At 37.4% G+C, this 14,637-nt stretch overlaps 1 protein-coding gene across 21 annotated transcripts in view; it reads right to left on the bottom strand.

The window, feature by feature from the left end:
* Positions 1-13,840, bottom strand: part of Mbnl1 (muscleblind-like splicing regulator 1) — a 167,892-nt gene extending 154,052 nt beyond the window's left edge. For all 21 annotated transcript variants that reach the window (XM_087616795.1, XM_087616819.1, XM_087616840.1 and 18 more), the window contains exon 1: positions 13,743-13,840. The gene's annotated coding sequence lies outside the window, so the exon portion shown is untranslated. The remainder of the gene's footprint in view (positions 1-13,742) is intronic.
* Between the last annotated feature and the right edge of the window lie 797 nt (positions 13,841-14,637).

Here is a 14,637-nt window from a genome sequence, read left to right as displayed (position 1 = left end):
ATAAAGGAAAAGCTAACGATATGAAAGAGGGTGGACCCACTGCTCATCTCTCTTCATGGAGTGTAGCTTTCTAAAGATAATGTAAACTAGAATTTTAGTCAGGACGCCTTTCCCTCTTGGGAGATCTTCTGTAGTCTTGCAAAGTTCTGGTGAATCTGTCTGCTAGAAACTGAAAGTAATTTCAGGGTCCCCAAACGCCAAGTATCTCATGAAGGCAAAGGAAGATTCGTTTTGCTAGGTGAATCTTGAGCATGTTTAAATAAAGGGCACCTTGAGTCTGACATCCTACTCATACATGCATAGTAGCCTACAGTATCATGAAACAGAAGCACATGTGCTTGTGACACAACCAAAATTGTCCTCACTGAGAAAGAAGCAGCCAAAGACATCACTGTGTTTACTGCTGAACAAAGTGGTGACTCAGGCAGAAAACTCATTTGGAGCTTGTAGCAAAGTGGACACATGTTGAATACAGGACCTGAACCACTTGCCACTGGTCAGAGTCTTAGTGCCTGAGGTTTGTTCTTGGCTGCTCCCTGGCCTGCTAACTTAGTCTTTGACTTCCACTGGCAACAGGGCATAATCTGGTGGACATGGACCTGCCTGTGTATGAAGCAACAATTTTGGAAGAGTCCGATCAAGAAAGAGTGGTTTGTTACTTAAGGAAGTACTATTCCTTCAAAGGTATTGGTTCCTGAACAATAAAGAGGCATGAGATGCGAATAATCCCTTCAAGTTGCAGTTTCCAGAGATGGTTATAAACCTCTACTGCATGAAATTATGACCGGACACGACTCCGGGATCAGACCTTTGGTATACTATGGTCACTATTGTTACTTTAAGTGGAAAGTAATCATTAATTTTAAAAGAAAATAGAGCATTTTAAAAACACTACCTATTAAGCTTCACATTTGTCCAGAATGTGAGAACTCAAACTATAAAGTGTAAGAAACATGCAGCTATGGATCATAAGAGAGTCTGGTCATAAAAAGATGCTACTGGAGGTCTTTTAATAGATCAGTAAGATATAACTTTAAAATACCCTCCAAAATTTTCTTAAATGAAAGATAACTGAGAAATATCAGTCTTTAGTCCTGTCTCACAACACCAACAGTGCCAAGCTCAAACCACAGTATTGGGCGAAATAGGACATCATTGCTCCTAGTCTTCCAATGCACACCTTTTTTAAAAAATCCAACATTCCTTACTACTTTACAAGAAAGAATATGAGAAAACAAACCAAGCTAAATTAATAATATCTACCAATTTTAAGAAGACTGCAATAGACAGTTGCATGAGAACCACTGTCTTTGGGGTCAGAAGGGCCTTATTGTATGGCATGGTTTGTTTGTATATGCTCCAATAACAGTCCAAGGTGGAAAATTCAGTCATCTTCTTGTGTCTTTTGAGTAACATGAGTCAAAGGGATGCTCAGAACTCTGGGGATAAGTCATGGTTATGTGTTGTTGAGAACCATACCAAATGCTTGTGCCCCAGGAAGGATAGACTCACACCAAAAAGACGTTACCTATGAAAGGTATCCTTCTACTATATGGTGAGTAACGAAAGAGTTAGAGGAACAAAGCAAAACAAGACAGGCAATGAGGCTTCCAGGAAGGCACCTTTTGTAGAGACTCCTGAGCTAACTTGTTAGGCCTCCAGCCATGTGCTCCTTCCACATTCTCTTCCTAGAATCTAGTTCATTTCGACACACCTGTGCTACTCTTTTTTATTCAACTGCTTTACTTTCAGACTGATAAATTTGCATGCATTTATTCCACACGCAACACAGTTTCTGACATTACACTTTCTAGAATTGTAACAACTAGCTTTGTTAGCAGATGTTTGGCCTCGCATGGTTAGCATGTCTTCATATGTGATGAGTACATTTAATATCAATTCTCTTAGAAATGAAGCACCACCTCACTCTGGTTAGAACAGCTATTACCCAAAAGACAAAAACATAAGCATTTTTTGTTAAGGATGTGAAGATTGATAAAGGAATCCTTTACACTGCTGGTAAGAATGTGAATTGGCATACGTACAAAACTGAAAATGAAATTTATATATGATCCAACAACCTCACTATTTAATATACATGCAAAGGAAACAAGTCAGTATTTGGAAGAAACAGAAGACTGATTACAGAGCTCATTTTTACAACAATTAAAATAGTTGTTATGGAGTCAACCTGAGCACTTGTCAACAGATACGTGACTGAAGAAAGTACATCCCACTTCGACTGCAGAAAACCCAATGTTCTCAAACTCTCATGCTTTTGTATTATTCTGCCCTAGCCAGGAAGTAGCCTAAATATCATCATGTTCTCTCATACGCAGTGTACATAATTATGAGTTTATTCTTCCATACACATGCACTTGGGATAACATAGCATTTAATATTAGGCAAAAATAAGTATTGTAATATGGTGAGTCATCAGACCAAGAGAGTTATAGTAGGATGAAATGCATGGATCCATTAGCTACTAAGCCCATCATGTCTCTGCAGAACCAGCACAGCAAAAGCTTGTTCTGTTTTATGCTTTTATTTAGGGGGGAGGCAGAAGAGTTTGAAGTGGAATTTACAATCCTACATTGTGCTTGTCTTTCACCCTAGGGAAAGCAAAGAGTGTGACTCCCTAGTTCAGTTATGGTCAATCTTCTAGCACAGACTTTTGTCCAAGAACGGCTAGTAAAATTTTATTGCCAGGTTTTTACGTAAGCCAGGAATAAAAAGAGTCATATTTCATGTCATTAACTTTTAGAGTATGAGAGCAAGACAGTGCGTGTGTGTGTGTGTGTGTGTGTGTGTGTGTGTGTGTGTGTGTGTTATGTAAGTGTTTCTATGTATACAACTGTGATGTGGATATATGTGTGGATGTGTAGACATAGTTTCATGTGCATGTCTATGGAAGCCAGAGATCTACCTCAGAGTCCTTCTTCAGGCACCATCTACTTTTTTTATTTTGTCTTTTTACACAGGGTCTACTACTTGCCTGCAATTTGCTAAGCCGGCTAGAGTGGCTGTCCAGTAGGGTCCTAGCAATTCTCCTGCTTCCATCAGCCCAGTGCAGAGGTAGGTGTGAGCCACTACACCTGGCTCTGGGCTCCAGCTCAGATCCAGCTCGCACAGCACTGCCTGTATCCACTATGGCTCCCCAGCCTGAGCATTTGTTCTGTGATCCCTTGCTAACTGGCACTGGGGCTGCTAAACCAATGAAAAACATACTTTTCAGTAATGTATTCAATAGCTCCTTAGCAGTTCACACCACTGAACCTATGGTCCCCAGAAGTTTGGTCCAACCAATGATGACTTAAAGGTGACCATTTAGATTGTTTACATCTCTTGGGGTAATTTTAACTATCAGAGAAATTTATAATCACTACTTATGAAAAAAGTATGCTGGTACTTCTAGGGTTCAACAGTCACTGATACTCTGGAAAGAACAAATGAGAGTATCTGAGAGAGGTTGTCTCTCGGGGCTGGAAAATAGCCTTTTCTACCTCATTTACATACAGAAATTAAGGGTCATGATGGCTGTCACTGGATACCGTTATACATATGTTCAAATGGCTAGGACAAATACTCCATTATCCCTTAACAATTTCTCAAAAATCTTAATCTAACAAATTTAAATAATTTTTGAACCCTTTACACCTTTTATCAAACTTGACCTATTACAGAAATGAAAGGGCAAAAATGTGTAGTTAACCTCTGAATGTAAGCCTGTCTTATCTGCAATTCATCTAATATAATAATTTATCTCCAAGGAAACTTCTGACCTGGGTAGTAATTGCCACTGCTTTTCACCCAGCAGTGTTCTCTGCCCTGTATTAATCAGAGATAATGGATCTCTCTGAGCATTTCTGCCCCCCCAGTTCACATATGTGCTTATCATTGCCAATGTTTGCTCACAGTGAACAACTTTGTCTCTTGGCCTCCAATCTATATGACCCAACCATTTCTGAATATCAGTACAAGACCCTTCTTTCCTGTGACACACTAAAATGTAAACTCCATTCTGCATTCTGATATGTCAAGTACAGTTCAGTCCTGCCCTGGGCCTGACAATGACCCTCCTTTGGCCTTGTTATTGCCTTAACTACCATCCCTTTAAAGAAGCAACCTTGAGAAACCACACAAGAGAAAAGCCCTTATCCTTTGTCTCTGTTATGTAACTCTGCTGAATGGCCTGGGCATAGTCACCATCATAAGGACCCTCCAGAAAGGGCTTTACTCTTTTATCCAGTGCTTCTCTCATTTAGACTGTGAGAACCTCGAGGCCTAAGTTATCACTGCCTCTCTGGCTTTAGAATAATGCTCAAACCACAGGCTTTCGTACACCAGTGCTAAAAGTGCATGGAGAGTGCATTTCACTTCAAAATGAAAACCAAAGCTTGTCACTAGATTTAAAGTCTTCACATAAAGTAGTTCGTGTCACATCCCACCTCTCTGGGTAGGAATACGGCTTGTGAAAATGACTCCATATGGCTCCATATCAAAGTCCTGGAATTCTGGAGTTGCTTCTCTCTTCTTTGAACTTTCTCCGAAATTTTCTGACCTGGTCTTAACTGATTACCTTATCTAGATCAAATTTTTCTGCATCTCATTAAATGATATCAGGAATTGTCCTTGTGATTATAACACAATTATATTATTTCCAGTGTCATTCTCCAGAGAGCCTTTAGTACGTCATTGCTGCAGTCTGTGCACAGTGCTCCCCTATTTAGAGTTTTTCTAAGTCAGAGCTACACCATAAAGACGAACATCCTTCCCTGCATCCAAGCCATAAGTTGACCTGCTTTCCTTATTAAATAGTAAGTAGTACACGTGGTATCATAAGTCAGCAAAGATCCAGCTTGGAAATAAACACACCAGGACCAAGTTTTTATGACTTTATCCACCTATCCACTCTCTGAATTTGTATGTTTTTCTTATTTATGAAAAATGTGAGTAGTTCTGATTTTACAGAATTGTTGAGGCTGTTAAGTTAAAGCACTTGAAGAATAATGGCCCCCAAAATGTTCAGTACTTTATCATCACCATCATCTTGTCAGCATTTTGGGTCTGATAATCTCAAGAGCCAAGGCATGTGTTTATATCTTTCTATTTTATATTCTGAATACACAAGAAAGTCAGTTTCCCTAGAGTAGCTCTGTAATCAACCTCAACATCAAAACTAGATCCAGGAAGTCTTACAAAGCAGCATGCTTAATCAGAAAAGCATTCTGACAGAGATAGACTTATGGACAGCCATGACCTCTGACTGTCAAAGACGAGTATCACATGGATTTGCCTGTGGTAGGGTGGGGGAATGAATTGAAGACAGTGGGAAAAGCAAGACAAAGTATTACCTCCAACTTCAGAATTCTGAAATGCTAGTGGAAACACTGCGAACTTGACTGTTTTTAGCTCAGTAGAAAAAAGCCAACACAGGATGACAGAGGCAGGGGAGGGGGGAGAAAATAAGAACATTTTGGTCTATTTACTGTCTCCTGGGACCACAGTTTGGTTTCAGTTCCTTTGACAGTTTCTCCACCTGACAACTGCATGTAGTACAGCCATAACTAAGACCTCTCTTTGGAAGCCATGAGATCCAGCTATTTTTATTTTGTGGATTTGATGTGTAGCTATGTAGCCCAGAATTGGTGGAATGTTGGACTCGGCTATCATTTACTTATTGAGCATGAATTATGTACTATGCAGTGTAGTAAAAACAAGGGGCACGGCACAAACAACTAAGGAGCTTGCAGTCTGTTAAGAAGAACATACACGGAAGAGCAGACTTTTAAAAACAGATCAACATCAGCCATGGTGCTCCACTCTTTAATCTCAACACTCAAGAGGCTAAGCCAGGTGAATTTGAGCCCAGCCTGGTCTACATAGGGAGATGCAGTCTGATAGTCCTACTTAATGAGACTGTCTGAAAAACAAAAGCAAAAACAATTTTTTTAAAAAATGTGCTATTAAAATAGTAAAGAGGAAGGAAGTAAAGAAGGGGGAAGAGACAGAGGGAGGCAGGGAAGAGGGAGGAGGGAGGAGGGGAGGGGGAGAGGAGGGATGGAAAGAGAAGGAAGGCTCCAGTGGAATGCACACTACAACTATATTTGCAGCAGTTGGGAAGCTGAGGTAGGAGTAGCATGAATTGTATGCCAGTTTGAGCTACACATTGTGACCCAGTCTCAAGGAAACCAAAAATTAAAAAAAAAGGAAAAAAAATGTTAGAAAGCCACTAGGCAGTCTACTGCAATTGAGCATGTGGATGATAATGAGAGGCGATGCCTGGGGGGGGGGGATGTTTGAGCTGAGATATGAATAAACTATTGTGTCACCATGTATGGGAAGAGCATGAGAGAGATTGAGAAATGAGTATGAGGGGAAAAGAAAGAAAAAACCTGGGTCAGTCGTGGGCTTGCAGCATGCTGTGGTAAAAATGAAGAGTCAGTCCAGGAGATACAAAGAGTCAGTGTGAGAAAGGACATGCATGTAGAGATCAAGGCACAGCCATATCTAAGATTTGGGTTCTCTTCTTAATTAAAATGGAAAACATTTGGAGAATTTCTGAGCAGAGAGTAATAGGGCTTAATTTGTAATTTGGCCATGCTGACAGGCCCACAAGAGTGAAAAGAGTTTTTCAGGAGGCTACAAGAGCAAAGAGCACTATGTGGTATATTGTCCACAGGGTGTGGAAGGAGAAGCCTTCCAGACTTGCTTTGGACCTACTTCATAAACTTGCTGATAGGTGGAAAACAGCTGAGGGTGACTGCGTAACTGCGATAAGGGTGCTGGTTGGTGATCATTACAGTGGGCGAGGCAGAGAGATGTGGGAAGGGAAAGGTTCCATCTAGAAGGATGTTGAAATTTTGGCTTCTGTTAGTATCTGACTGCACCAGTTAATAGTCATTCTGACACCCAAGTCGACTGCCAGGCAGTTCAGGAAGAGTAGTTTTTCTATTATTTCAAATCAATGGAAAGTTAAAGAAAGAGAAATGAGCATGTGCAATAAAACAAAACAAAATAAAAAAAAACAATAAACCCCCCAAAACCCTGACTCAACGAGCTTGGGAAGACTGAGGCTAGATATTTGAAAAGAAGAAGCAAGTCACTTACTTAAGACTACAGTCAGTAAGTAAATGAATAGAAATTGAAAATGTATTTTGGCTTCCTAACACAAACAGTAAGGATATGCTTGTAGTTGCAAATTCATAAGTAGACTATAGGGAAGTCGTAATAACGGTATGGTCTGTATTACATATCAGATGATAGATTTTTGCCATGCATAGAATCTGCAGATTCATGGTTCCTGCTTTTCTTCCTTACATTAATGGTTTTTCTGTAAATGAGATTCCATGTGCACATTAGACATAAGCTGTGGAATGATAAATCTGTAAAGTATAGCTACAAATATTCAGTATACAACATTTTGGAGTTTTCATTTTTGCAATATCAAAATAATAATTTTAGCTAAGAAAAAAATTAATGTATTTAACTTAAAACGTAAGTTCAACATATAACTCAAACAGGTGTTTCTGGATTATATCCACAACATTTAAGTCAGGATATATTGAGTCATTAGTAGAACTGGCTGGCACAAGTTTTTATGTACAGTTTGAAAACAAAGAAGACATTTAAAATAAATTAATGAAGCCAAAAATAAAATTAAACTGAGAATATAATTGTTAAAAATCCTGAACCTAGCACTGAACGGAAGCAAGCTTAATTAATAGTATAGTCACGCTGCTTGGGAAGGAAACAGAAGGTAGGAAGGACACAACGAGCCAAGGAATGTGTAAACAATTATTTGGTGATATTGGGGAGGATGAAAAGCATGTGCGCAGAATCCCTGGGCTCACTTCTCAGGAGAAATTCTGATGTTATTTTAGCTGCACTGTGTGGAACTGAGCCAGTGTACAAGCATGTCAAGTTGTCAGGCTACAGGGACCTCATCTTGGGAGAGGAAAAAATGTGGAAAGGGGAGGGTAAAAAAATGCCTATGAAGATGGTTTCACCTAGAGAAAATCAGAATGAGTTAAGAATACCCAGAAAATATAGAAATATACGCATTGATATAAATACTTTCACAAATGTATGTTGATATAAGCATATATAGCTATGTGTTTGTGTTGGTGCATGTGCATATACGTTACTGTATTCTGGGGTCATGAAGCAAATTATCTGAGTGGCAGGGATCATATTTTTAGTTCCACCAACAAAAGACAGGGCAAAAGATTCTTGAACTGAATGGATGTTGTGACAGCTTAGTATATCTTTTTCATGCCAAATGTAATATAAAGATCAGTAATATGGTTTTTGAATAACATAAGGACATAGAAAAACAGAATAAATGAGCTCTGATGGCCAAATGGGTATAATCTGACAGTAAATCATCAAGGTAATAAACAATTACAAGTCACGAAAAAAGCTGCTTGCTCCCTGAGCCCAGGAGCATAGATCAAGACATAAATAAACCAGTGTGGAAGAAAAGATCTTTGGTCTGTAGTAGCTTGGAAACAACATGCGAGCATGAAGAAAGTACCACAGTTGCTGTTTATGCAAGGTAAGCGCTTGTTAAACTTCCCAATAAAGATTACATTAGACAAGAGTATCAGTATTATGTCCAAGATAAAGTTTTTGTTTGGGAAGTTGTCGTTATATAGTGGGAAATTGCAGGCAATACCTCAAAAAGGCAATAAAACTGACATTGCTGGTGCAAGACAAGTGAGTGTAAGAGCCTTTCCACATGGTAGCACCGGAGGAAGCAACACCCCTGCAAGACTGCCCCAGAAAATGTCTGACTACCCCAAACAGGAGGCGAGCCAAAGTGACAGCAAACAGAAACATGCTAGCAAAATTAAGCATGTTACAGGTAACAGTTATGTCCATTTCTTAAAAAGCTATCAGAAGAGATACTTTCCCCCAGGTATTAATAAGTATTTGAAATATATATATATATATATATATATATATATATATATATATACATATATATATATATATATACCCTGTTTGAAAATTTTACAATTTATTCTGTATCAACACATACTATATGCAAATTTTATACATCAGCTAACTTTATTTTATGAAAAATTTAAAATGTGTAGAAAAGGTGTTGGTGAAAAGATTATACACTTTAATTCCTTCCGTTTTGCCAAAGATAAAGGCATGAGAATATTCCAACCTAAAGAGTGGGAAGGCAAAGCACTCGGCACGGTGACTGTCAGTTACAACGTGTAGTATCTGTGAAAACTGCCAACGAAATAGTTCTTGAGTGTTTCAACAGTAAAATAAAGTAAATATGTGGAGAAATACATATGCTAATTATCTCCAATTACCCATTAAAGTTCGCACGCAATTCAAAACAATATGTTGTGCAGAATGAATATATACGATTTTATTTGTCAATTAAAAATAAAAAAGAGAAATACCAACTAAATGTGATTATCAACTCTAGATTGAATTGGTTACTGGAGGGATAACATTATAAAGGATATTATTGAACAGCAAAAGTGAAATAGGGACGGAGATTCCATGAAAACGGACTGTCAGTAAAGACGTGTGGAATGGAGCGCTGTTTCTATCTGCTGGTGTATGTACGATTGCACATGGAAGGGAAGAGTCTTGTGCTCTAAAGATCAAAGCATAATGAATGACTACAGAGAGAAAGAAAGATGGGGGATCGGCTATGAAACCGAGTAAGATACACAGATGCCTTTTAAAGTATTTCATGACACTGTGGAGTTTGGAATTATTTTTTATTTTATCAGTTTTCAAGGAAAGGCATCACTCTGAATCCAAATATGGCCCTGAACTCATGACATAGCCTGGCCACCCTCAAAACAAAACAAAATCGAATTATTTTGTTTCAGCCTCCTTCTTGCTGGGGGTGCAGGTGTGAATCACTACACTCAAATTATAACTTGGAAAATTAGTTAAAGTTGCGTGTGAGTCTGAGAAAGAGATAAATTTTCTTTACTTGGCAGCGTTATCACGGAGAGTGCTTTTGTTGCTTTTCTCACTCGGATATGTCTGCCATGAAAGGAGAGGATGAATAACTTGCTTAAAATTATTTTCCTGTGCAAAGGCAAATTGAATGAAAAAGATGTCTGATGAAATTTTACACTATTTATTCGGAATCAGAACAAGCCGTAATGATGCTTTCGTGGACCACATGACAGCACTTCTTTCCAGGGTACAAAGAATTTGAGGATGTGCTAAGAACAGAGTAGAACAAGTAAAGGCTCCCAATGAACAATCTGTAAGTGAAATATCAGTAAGGAAAGAAACCAGTTCCAGTCCAGGTACCCACACAATGGCCAACTTCATTCTCAGTCACTTTTTGCAATTCTGAAATTAAGTATTCAACTATAATGCCATTCCTTCTTAAGATAGGATTTAAGAATAAAAGGTAGTTTTTGCAATAACATTAAAAGTAAAAATATATAAAATAAAAAAGTAAAACTGTTTTCAGTCATGCTTACAATGATGGAAACAAAAGTGAAAGGAATACAGACAGCATCGAATCTAAGGGCCCAGGTTTTAGTTCATGCAAAATACTAAATGCGAACAAACAAGCAAACCAATAACACAAGTAAACAAAAACTCAACAGCATTAATGTCAGGCTAGTGAAGAAAATATAACAGTCATCCCCCCAAAATTTATAGTTTAAATATGTGAAAGCCAGGAAATAATGCGTTTAGTTGTTTCCCTACAGCTCAGATGTATAAATGGAAGCTGTACGTCATTAACGTTGGAAAGAGACACATTCCATAGCAGAATAGGCTTGCTTATATCTTTATATTTACACAAATAATTTCATAAATTGACATGCACATTCTTTCTTTGCACTTACTTGCACTCTACATTTTTATACATATAATTATTTCCCCAAATGTTCAGGACCATATATATTTTAAATATGCTACAATTGGTACTTACTTTTGAGTTACACTAATAAGAGCCGAGAATATCCAAGGTATAGGACATACATTTGACTTTGAAAAGCTAGAAGATCCAACTATTCTAAAAGCAGAAGATTTTCATAGTTTGGATACATTTCATATTCTACCAGACAACTAAATTTCTTCTTATTGAACATGGGAAAATGCCTGAATGAAGGATAAACAAAATAGAAAAAAGAAAAGAAAAAAATAAGAAAGAAAGAAAGAAAGAAAGAAAGAAAGAGAGAAAGAAAGAAAGAAAGAAAGGAAGGAAGGAAGTAAGGAAGGAGGAAAGAAAGAAAGAAAGAAAGACATAATGTGCGGTATTCTTTTAGAACTAGATATATACATACAAAATTAGTATCAGTATTTCCAAGAAAAATCATTTTTTAAAAGTGCACTTGGCTACTGGTTAGGAGGGATAACACTCATGACAAGCAGGTCACTCTCTTTCATAGTGGACAATTTGGGGATGGCCAGAGTGAGAGAGAGACACCCACTTGTTCTGAGCTTAGTATCTAGGAGGCTTCCAATCATCTCACATGTCCTTGACCTATCTCCCATGTGTTCTTAACGTCTGGGGCTTGTTAAAATTTGGTAATAAAGCAGACATGCAGTTTCAACAGTCATTCTTATAATTATGTCAAGAAATGTAATCTTGTGAAACATTTATGTATCAAAATTCAAAATTTGTTTTCCGGACATATATAACTTGCAGCCTTCTTTGCAACTCAACTTCAAACATTTCTGATTCATGTGCTGACTCTAAGTGCTCTGCTTAAATGAGTTTCTGAAGGAAGAAACACAACGCTAATATTGAGCAAATGTCCCTTCAACGTTCACATGTCTCCTGGAAACAACCGGTCAAGAGCTCATATTTCCTGTCCGTAAATAGATTGTTTTCAAAGAAGAAATTCTAAACTTATTTTCCACAATCTAGAAGCAAGCTGCTAAATCAGACATAATAATTCACATCAACAACCAATCTGCCCTGCCAAGAAGACAGCATGTTCTCTACAACCTTGGCCTTCTTTTACTGCCCTGAGTTAAAGGGGTGATCAACTTACTCTATAATTTTTTCATGGTTCTTATTCAATATGAACTGTGATGCTATGTAATATATAGCACACTCCCAATAATCAGTAGTTAATGATACCAAAAGGTCTCATGATTAAAAGTATAGATATTCAAAAATGTGGTTATTGATAGACTTTAGAAATACAATTGTTGAATTAACATAACCAAGTTCAGATAGAAGTATTGTTGAGTTAATATGCAATACTTAAAGGTAACATGTTATCGGACTCACTAACAACATATTCTACACTCTAGTTAGATGGTCTAACTCTCATTATCAACTACTTTTCTGAATTTTTTTTCTTTTTTTTTTCATTTTTTTTTTGGTTCTTTTTCTTTTTTCGGAACTGGGGACCGAACCCAGGGCCTTGCGCTTCCTAGGCAAGCGCTCTACCACTGAGCTAAATCCTCAACCCCTACTTTTCTGAATTTATAACACTAAATATTTGCTTTCCTGAACCATTATAAGAGGACAATGACTATGGTCAAGGACCAGTGTGTGGTGATGGTTTAAACGGTCAGTAGGTCTCAGGAACTGTACAGCACACGCAAGATATCACTGCCGTTTAGCACTGTGAACAAAAGCTCCTGCAGAAATGAGAGGTTGTCGATTCCCTTTTCTGGAGGCCATGACTATCTCCTTTAAGAGTAAAATTAAATGTGCTCAGATATGCGAGTCTGGATGTTTCCTTTAGCAAATCTCAAACAGTGAATATGTGATGTATGTCATCTTCGTAAGTTAAGTTTTCTGATTTTTCACTGGCAAACTATGCAAAACCCACATGTGTAACTGAACGGTGCTTTTCAGCGCCATTGTTTGTTCTAAAATTCTATTTGTTATCTTCAATGTAATTTTAGAAAACTTAAAGAAACCAAAGGATGCTACAAGAAAGACTGTTAAGTTTCTATACTTGAATACACAGTTAAATATTGTTAATGTGCACAAGCAGCTTCTCAGACTTGCACAAATTAGAAGAGAGTATTTTATAGGACTTGTGGCATTTTAGAACTTGACTCATGAAACCAGAGTAGTTTGATTTGTAATTGCTAATATGAATTATCTTTATTTTCTTTCTTTCTTTCTTTTTTTTTTTGCTCTATTAAGTCTTTTAAATGCAGTCTACTCTTATTAGGAAAGTTAGATTTTCTTATTTAGATTTTAAGATCATGCACATTACATTGAAAATCAGTTTTTAAAAATTAAAGTACCATAATGTAATGAAATGAAATGAAACAATAATCCTAAATGCTACATGTTCAATAACATTATATTTATGGTGTGTAAAAAATAGAATTTTTAAAGGAAAAATGTTCAATAAATAAAGCATAAGAAGAATAAGAGAGCCGTGAGAGGATTTATGAATGTCAGAAATCAACTTGTGGAAGAAAAAAAACATTCAATTGTATTAATAGTACAAACAGTTGTACAAGAGTTAGCTGTGTGAAGGGTTACCTACAAATAAGGAAGACAATACTTCATTTTTCAGGTAAAATAACTTTCAGATCAAAAAGAACTTAAATTTTTTTGCAGCTTATTAAAAGCTTAAATGTAAGGTTAAAGCTTGGCAAATTGGTTCAACTTTTGTCATTTAAAAAATTTACTATCTACATGAGAGAATTACACAGGCTGGTTTGTAATCTGCCAGCATTATATCATTGAATTATTGGCATAGAAATAGGAATACAAATAATAAGCTGAAAAGTAACAAAAGGCACATTGTTCTTACCTCTGGGCCCCGTTTACAGCTGCCTGTTGACCTGCTCCATTGCTGGTTGCGATACCTCAGACAGCTCTGTTTCCTGCTAGACTCTCTTTACAAGTGGCAAATACATGTGGGCTTTGCTCTGCAAAAGGAGAGTGCATGAAAAGAGGAAGCTGCAAAATACCAGTCATTATGCTTCATAAATCCTGCAAAGAAGACAAATGGTTCACAAGGCCCTCATAATCATGGAGACTGAGCTGTAATTTGTGCACCTCTTCACACACAATTAACACATACACATATTTACATACATTTAGAGAAGACCAGTTATTGATATGTGTAAACTCTGTCAAGCAGTGCTCGCTTGTGTAAGGAAATAGTTCCTTGTGCCTAAATAATACTTAGAGAAAAAAAAAACAGAACCAGAAAAGAGTTTTCTGTTCCATGGGGAGATGGTAGAACTGACCTGTGGGGCATAAAGTTACTTTTACAAATCTACTTAATCTAAAGTTATTGGAGCATGACTACTGAGGAAAGAAGAAGGGGAGGGAGGGAAAGAGTGCTTAATAAGCTAGCACGTTTTCTCAGAATTGGGGTAGTGGTTCTTTACCTGTAAGTCTTAAACTTCCCTTCTCATGGCAGTGAGCTGTTGCTTGTAGATAAAGCACTGCAAAAGTGAAACTCTTACTTACCCACCATCTCTCACGACTTTAGCCACAAGAGTGAGAAACAGGCCCGGATCTTGTATGGCTAAACATGTAGCTGGCTAATTTTCTTACCAGTTAGAAGTATAAATGGAAATATCTAAAGAAAGAGGGCTGAAAAAATGTTTACATTACACAGAGCTAATGAAATTGGAAACTATGGACAACATGAAATAAAAATTCCTCTCTGCAGATAATCATGCATATTTCATATA

This window comes from Rattus norvegicus, chromosome 2, assembly GCF_021556685.1.
Source record: "Rattus norvegicus strain SHRSP/BbbUtx chromosome 2, alternate assembly SHRSP_T2T, whole genome shotgun sequence".
NCBI classification, from domain to species: Eukaryota; Metazoa; Chordata; class Mammalia; order Rodentia; family Muridae; genus Rattus; species Rattus norvegicus.
The sequence above is the reverse complement of the archived record's forward strand: the minus strand, read 5'-3'. Positions and strand labels throughout refer to the sequence as shown.